Genomic DNA, 7,500 nt, shown 5'->3' on the forward strand with positions numbered 1-7,500 from the left:
ATTTTTTCTTTTAGCAAGCCAAACTAATTTTAAAAACTTTCATTGATATCTAAACTGGAATAAACTCTCCTTAGTGGCAGTGTACAAAAGCCTTTAAGGACAATAAATACAAAAGACAGCGAAAGAAGTGTTAGAAAGTTCAAAGTTCAAGTAGACCTGAATCGCTCATTGTTTTGAAGAGGTTGACGCACTAATGGAGAGATCTCTCTGCTCTGGCGTATGATGCTGTAGTGTTTGTGGAAGTTTTCTCCACGCGGGGTTCATCCAAGATTCAACACGGAAAGTGTGAATGTGTCAATGAGCATTAGCTTCTTTTTTTTCCATGTCAGCTGGTATGGTCTGTTGTTGGAGTGTGTGTGTGTGTGTATTATATATATATATATATATATATATATATATATATATATATATTAAACAGGCGGAGGTTTCTCTAAACCCAACTATACAATGAAGGTAGGGGAAGCACACCAACAGGTCAAGGAACTCATATTTATTAAGTTGCAACGTTTCGAAGCCAACCAGCAGGCCTCATTTTCAAGCTAAAAAGTAACAATATCTAATTAGTACAATAAAATTAAGCTACAATATTAAAATACACAATGTAAAGTACAATAAAACAATCACAGTTAAAACACAAATAAGGACCAAACCGTTGAGTGTGAAGACAAAGGAAGGACTAACAAAAAACGTAAGCAGTTCACGAGAGGTAAAGAGGTGTAGACGTGGCATGGGTGTTCAGTGAGGGGACCAGTTTTTTAATAAACAAAGATTCATTAATTGCTAAAACCTTGTGATTGGAAGCTCTGCCCAAAACCTGAAAGTCTTTGTACTGGATCGAATGCCTACATTTATCGGTATGATCCCTTATGTTGGAAAATTCGGGATTCGAAAGCTTAGTGCCAGTTCTATAGCTGATAGCTCTATGACTGTCGATTCGGACCTTGAGTAACCTATGTGTCGATCCAATATAGGTTTCCTCGATTACATCGAGGACAAGTAAACTTGTAAATGACACATGAGGTCATCAATGGATCCAAACGGTCCTTGAAGTTGAAAAGGCTACCGATATTCAGTGGGTTTGTAGGTATAATTTTGATTTTCATGGCAGGGAGATGACCAGACATTAAAGCGTGGAGTTCCTTATATAAAGTTGTATTGTGAATAAAAGGAAGGCTAGCATAGAACGGTAATTTATTCACAATACAACTTTATATAAGGAACTCCACGCTTTAATGTCTGGTCATCTCCCTGCCATGAAAATCAAAATTATACCTACAAACCCACTGAATATCGGTAGCCTTTTCAACTTCAAGGACCGTTTGGATCCATTGATGACCTCATGTGTCATTTACAAGTTTACTTGTCCTCGATGTAATCGAGGAACCTATATTGGATCGACACATAGGTTACTCAAGGTCCGAATCGACAGTCATAGAGCTATCAGCTATAGAACTGGCACTAAGCTTTCGAATCCCGAATTTTCCAACATAAGGGATCATACCGATAAATGTAGGCATTCGATCCAGTACAAAGACTTTCAGGTTTTGGGCAGAGCTTCCAATCACAAGGTTTTAGCAATTAATGAATCTTTGTTTATTAAAAAACTGGTCCCCTCACTGAACACCCATGCCACGTCTACACCTCTTTACCTCTCGTGAACTGCTTACGTTTTTTGTTAGTCCTTCCTTTGTCTTCACACTCAACGGTTGGTCCTTATTTGTGTTTTTAACTGTGATTGTTTTATTTATTGTACTTTACATTGTGTATTTTAATATTGTAGCTTAATTTTATTGTACTAATTAGATATTGTTACTTTTTAGCTTGAAAATGAGGCCTGCTGGTTGGCTTCGAAACGTTGCAACTTAATAAATATGAGTTCCTTGACCTGTTGGTGTGCTTCCCCTACCTTCATTGTATATATATATATATATATATATATATATATATATATATTTGTAACTAAATACGAATTTTATAAAGGAAAAAGGGGTGGGGAGCCGAAATGTTTGCATCCAGCGATGATGTATGGGCAAAATCAATATATTCTTCTCTTGCTGTCATGTCGCCATCATGTTAATTTATGAAAATGAGACGAATAAATTTGACATTTCAGCAATAAAACAGCGCTTGACATTGCCCTTATTAAAAAAAAACGCTCATCTGCATTTCGAATAATGCCATGCCATTTGCTCCTGGACAATATTATGAAAAGCCGAAGACTGTGTTATTGAACGAAGCCGGAATAGCCTCGTTATCAAAGACCAATTTTTGGTCAGGTTTGGAATATAACGACGGTTTTTTTTCCTTTCTTTTTTTTCCGACTACGGACGGAGCGGGCAAGTAGGTATTATTAGAAACCATTTGCTAAAGAAATGAGATCTCAGAAGAAAGCAAAATACGCTCGTCTAACCTTGGAGGAATAGAGAGAAGAGTGGAAATGAAAGAACAAAGAGAATTGTCGATGGACAAGACGCATAAAAAGTGCGTTATTTGGGAACAACAAAACCGTGGGCAGCAAAAAGCGTGATGTTTACCACGTCATTGCCATATTTATTCTGAAATAAATCTAGCTATACACTCACATGCAAGAAACACTTATCTATGTAACTTTTCTATATAACTTGAGTGTTACTTAACACATAAGTATTAAGTATGCTTTATGTTTCCTAATACGTCGAGCCATTTGCATTATAACGGTGAAAAAAACAAAAATATTTTTCCCGTTTAAAAATAAAGGGAGTTGGTTTGACGAATACACTGCAAGACGAATACCAGTAACCTCGAATGAGGAGAGAGAGAGAGAGAGAGAGAGAGAGAGAGAGAGAGAGAGAGAGAGAGAGAGAAATAAAAAAATATTAAAGAAGTAAATATTAAGTTTGACAGATACTATACTAGACGAATAACAACAACCTCGAATGAAGAGAGAGAGAGAGAAAAAAAAATAGTAAAGAAGTAAATATTAAGTTTGACAAATATTAGGTCAGACGAATAACAATAAACCCGAATCAAGGGGGGAGAGAGAGAGAGAATAATAATTAATATAATATTAGGCTAAGAGCCCCATTGAAGAAGTAAACATGAGTCAGTTTGATAATATGGTTCTAGACAAATAACAATAGCCTAGAATAAAAAGAGAGAGAGAGCCGAAGTCTTATACTATACTGCCATGCCCACAAAATTGGAATCGCTCACGGCTCCTCTCTTTACCGGGGTCGTTATTGTCCCATAAATGAGCCCCCATAACGTATAAGTGGGACTTTGGATGATTATTTTTCTCCTTTCCGTGATGGGTCTTGTTGGCGCTTTATAAATCATTGACGACGCAAAGGTCGTCGGCCTAATTTCACGGTGAAGAGGCCGCACTGTAGGGAGATGGGAAGGTTTCGTAACAGGCAAGAGAAGGAATAACTTCTTTTATTTACAGGTTGTTTGGTCTAAACCCCTCTCTCTCTCTCTCTCTCTCTCTCTCTCTCTCTCTCTCTCTCTCTTTATATATATTATATATATATATATATATATATAGTATATATATATATATATATATATATATTCTTACATATTGTTTTGGTTAAAGATAAATCGATCTGTTATCATACTATTTCCCACAGGTTCTTATAACCACAGAAACCAACAGTGTTTTGTGACAGGAAATGGTAGTCATACAAACCAATAGTACCTCATTAGTACTTGCTATACAACAATGCATTATGTATTTATGTATGTATGTATGTATGTAAGTAGTATTTATACATATATACATATATATGTATATATAAAATTGTGTTTATTTATGTAAATATTACCTATACGTATGTATGTATGTATGTATGTATGTATGTATGTACATGGTTTTCGAAAGTCATTGTTAGATAAAAAACAATTCCGAAGAATAGAAACTAAGCCATTTATTCATATAATATAACAACATATTATAGAACCATAGCGAACAATTCATCTAACGATAAACAATTTAATTAAAATGCAGATGAGGGATTTTAGAAAAATACTCAGTAACCCACTTACATAATGTTTCGCGGAAAAATAATAAAAATAAGACAAAAAGAAGGGAAAAATGTCTTCTTCTTCAAACTGTACAAAAACTATTTTCATTTTATACTTGAGACAAAGACAGGTAGTTGCATCTCCTTTTTTTTTGCCGAGTCCTTTTCTTGGAAATGCTGAGGTAGAGTCTGTCTTCCGGACTAGAAACATTAGTGAGAGGAAAACTGTTCTTGGAAGTTTAGACAGAAGCCTGGAGAAAGTACCGGGAAGAGGTACTCTTTCTTCACAGTAGCCCAACGTAAGTAATGTAGGGAGTCACATATTTGACTGGTATAATTGTGTATGTGTTGTGTTAATATATATATATATATATATATATATATATATATATATATAAGTATATATTATAATATTTATATATATATAGTGTGTGTGTGTGTGTTTTTAATTTTATATATTTGTACATTTGTGTATATTATGTATGTTTGTATATATGTATATAAATAAAATATGTTATGTATATGAATATATATATATATATATATATATATATGTGTGTGTGTGTGTGTGTGTGTGTGTGTACTATATATACACTAAGCGAATGCCACAGGAAAATAATAGGCAGAAATTCGTACCTAGCACTTTCATCCTTTATTGAGACAGTGTCTCATTAAATACTTATCGAAAACCACCAGCGTTTGTGAACCCCAACTATCCTATTGTCAAAGCTGAATAAGATAAAACATATACAATGAAAAGACTCCATCAAATAAAACAGAATAGGGTGCAATAAAAGGCGAGACAGGGGGCATAAACATTAGTAATCCATCTTCATATATAAATATTCGTTGACCAAAGCTTTTCGTCCAAGCTCTAGTCTACTATATTAGATTCGCATCAACCGTGCATCTGATATCTAGGCCAGTGATTGGCTGTTGACAAGCCAGTCACAGGGCTGGAAACTCTCAGTCTCTCGAGAGAGTTCCCACAGGAAGGATGTATGTCCCACCTCTCCTGAGGGATACGTCTTTCAAAAGTATCCCTCATGAGAGGTGGAATATACATCCTGCCTATGTGAACTCTCGAGAGAGACTGAGAGTTTCCAGCCCTGTGATTGGCTTATCAACAGCCAATCAGGAGCGTCGAAAAGTACTGGCCTGGACATCAGGTGCACGGTTGATGTGAATCTACTATAGTAATATTCAAAGAAGTTTTCAATTGAAAGTAATGTCTAGTGGCGTATGGCGAAGACTTTTATTCTGCTTACTGTCTACAGTTGTAAATTCGAGTCCTACTCAACCTGAAGAAAGAGGAGTAGAAGGACGAGGAGCGGAAGGTGGAGAGCCCAGTCACTCTCGAATCAGGCAACCAACACCTTAATGTAGGGATAACACGAATCCTTTTTATGATAAACTAACCATCTGTTTCTGGGTATTGATAGAAACCTATTATACAATGAAAGGCTCTGACTGTCAGCTCCGTATCAGATTTCGAAGAAAGGGCGGACGCTTTCATGGCCTCAGAAGGGATTTATTCATTTAATTGTCCCAGATGTGACCTGGAGTTGATAAGTTGGCTGCACGCAGAGGTTTTTGAGAGTAGAGGGTAGCTTTTCATCGCAGTGTTAGCTACAAAACGGGGCTGCCCAACGGTGAATGCTTAAGCTACCGAGAATACGTCAACAAATGTCAAAAATAGATATATTAGATGACTGACCAAATTTCACTTGGGATTAGATTGACTGATGTTCGGCCATTCTTCAACCCGTCTTTATTAAACAGTTAGACTCCACTAGCCAGTGTTTACATTTTCTACCACACCATGCGTGTGTGTATATTATGCATATATATAATATATATATTATATTATATATATATTATATATATATATATATATATATATATATATATATATAATTGAGCTTGCACCTTTGATTGGTGGTATGTTTATTTTTAAGAAAAGTAAAAAAGGTGCCATGGAGGTGACGAAATGATATTCTTAATAAAGCATATTAATATTTTTCAGAGAAAGTGCCATGCAGGGGTATTCGAGAGAAAAAGAGAAACTCAGAAAGAGAGAAAAAAAGCGACATATGGCTGTAAATGCATAGTAGGGGGGAATGTGTGAAAGAACTGCAGAATGAGAAAAGAGTTGCAGTGGAGTGAATAGAATAGAGAGAAAAAAGAGAAAATAACACAGTAACAACCGAATAACATAAGCTAAGAACTGATTGGGCAAGTGCATTGTTTGTGTACAAGGAAATGTGTATGCAAGGGATTTGTTGGGAGATCAAACAGGCTAATAGAAGAACTGACACAGGAAGAATACTATGTTTGTGCAAGAAGTTCCTGAATGAAGGGCAAAGGTTACATCTGGAATACGTGGCCGCACTGAAAGCTTACAACAGATTTGAATAGAGATAGATGTGGAAAGAATTACTGAGGCTGCATGTATTGTGCAGAATGCTATCTCGTTTGTTACCGGAAGTATTTGTGATTTACACTTTGATGGTTCTTCTATATTTTTAGTTTTCTGTAAAAGAAAACTACTGTGTCAGCTTTGTCTGTTCGTCCGCCCTCAGATCATAAAAAGAACTGAGGCTAGAGGGCTGCAAATCTATTTGTTGATTCCAGCCTTAGATCATCAAACACACCAAAATGCATATCTTTAGCCCCAGTAGTTTTTATTCTATTTAAGTTTAAAGTTGGCCAAAATCGTACTTCTGGCATCGCTATAGGTACGAACAACATAGGCCACCACCGGCCCGTGGCTGAGTTTCATGGGCCTCGATTTATATAGAAATTTGAATTTGGACAGAATATTGAAATGAAGATTGGGATAGCGAATTGCTTGGAGAGTGCTTAATCTGTACCACAGTTATGGTGTTGATTGGTGATATTAAGAAGAGTCTGCAAAGACTGGTTCAGAGGTTTCTTTAATAAGAAAGTCATTCGGGTAAATAGAAGCTAAGAAAAAGGAACATTAACCGTTAGTAAGGAAGATGGAAAGATAATGTATTCGTATTGATGATGAAATGACAATTCTAGTCGATGATAGGTTGTGGGAGTTTCGTTGAAATATATCAAGAGAAGATGAATATAAAACTGTATGTGAGACTCACTTTACTTTGGGGAACAGAATTTGGACGGTTTGTGCACGATAGAAAATGATATGATTTTATTAAATTATATGTGACAGTGACTGTCATTGAAAAATTGTAATGGTCATTTTATTCGTAATGAAAAAATCAATTTAAAAAATACAATGGTTTAAATAGGATGAACGCTTATTGACCCAAAGAAATATAAAATCACTTGACTACAGACCCCCATTTCATCTCTCTCTCTCTCTCTCTCTCTCTCTCTCTCTTGTATTCTGTAATTAGCTTTTCCCCTGTAATGAATACAGAAGAGTCTTGGGAGATGCCAGATATATTGTCTTTTTAGCCACTTACTCTTATAACTGGTTGGCTCTTGGAAATTATTGCTCTCTCTCTCT

Source organism: Macrobrachium nipponense, chromosome 9, assembly GCF_015104395.2.
Source record: "Macrobrachium nipponense isolate FS-2020 chromosome 9, ASM1510439v2, whole genome shotgun sequence".
NCBI lineage: Eukaryota > Metazoa > Arthropoda > Malacostraca > Decapoda > Palaemonidae > Macrobrachium > Macrobrachium nipponense.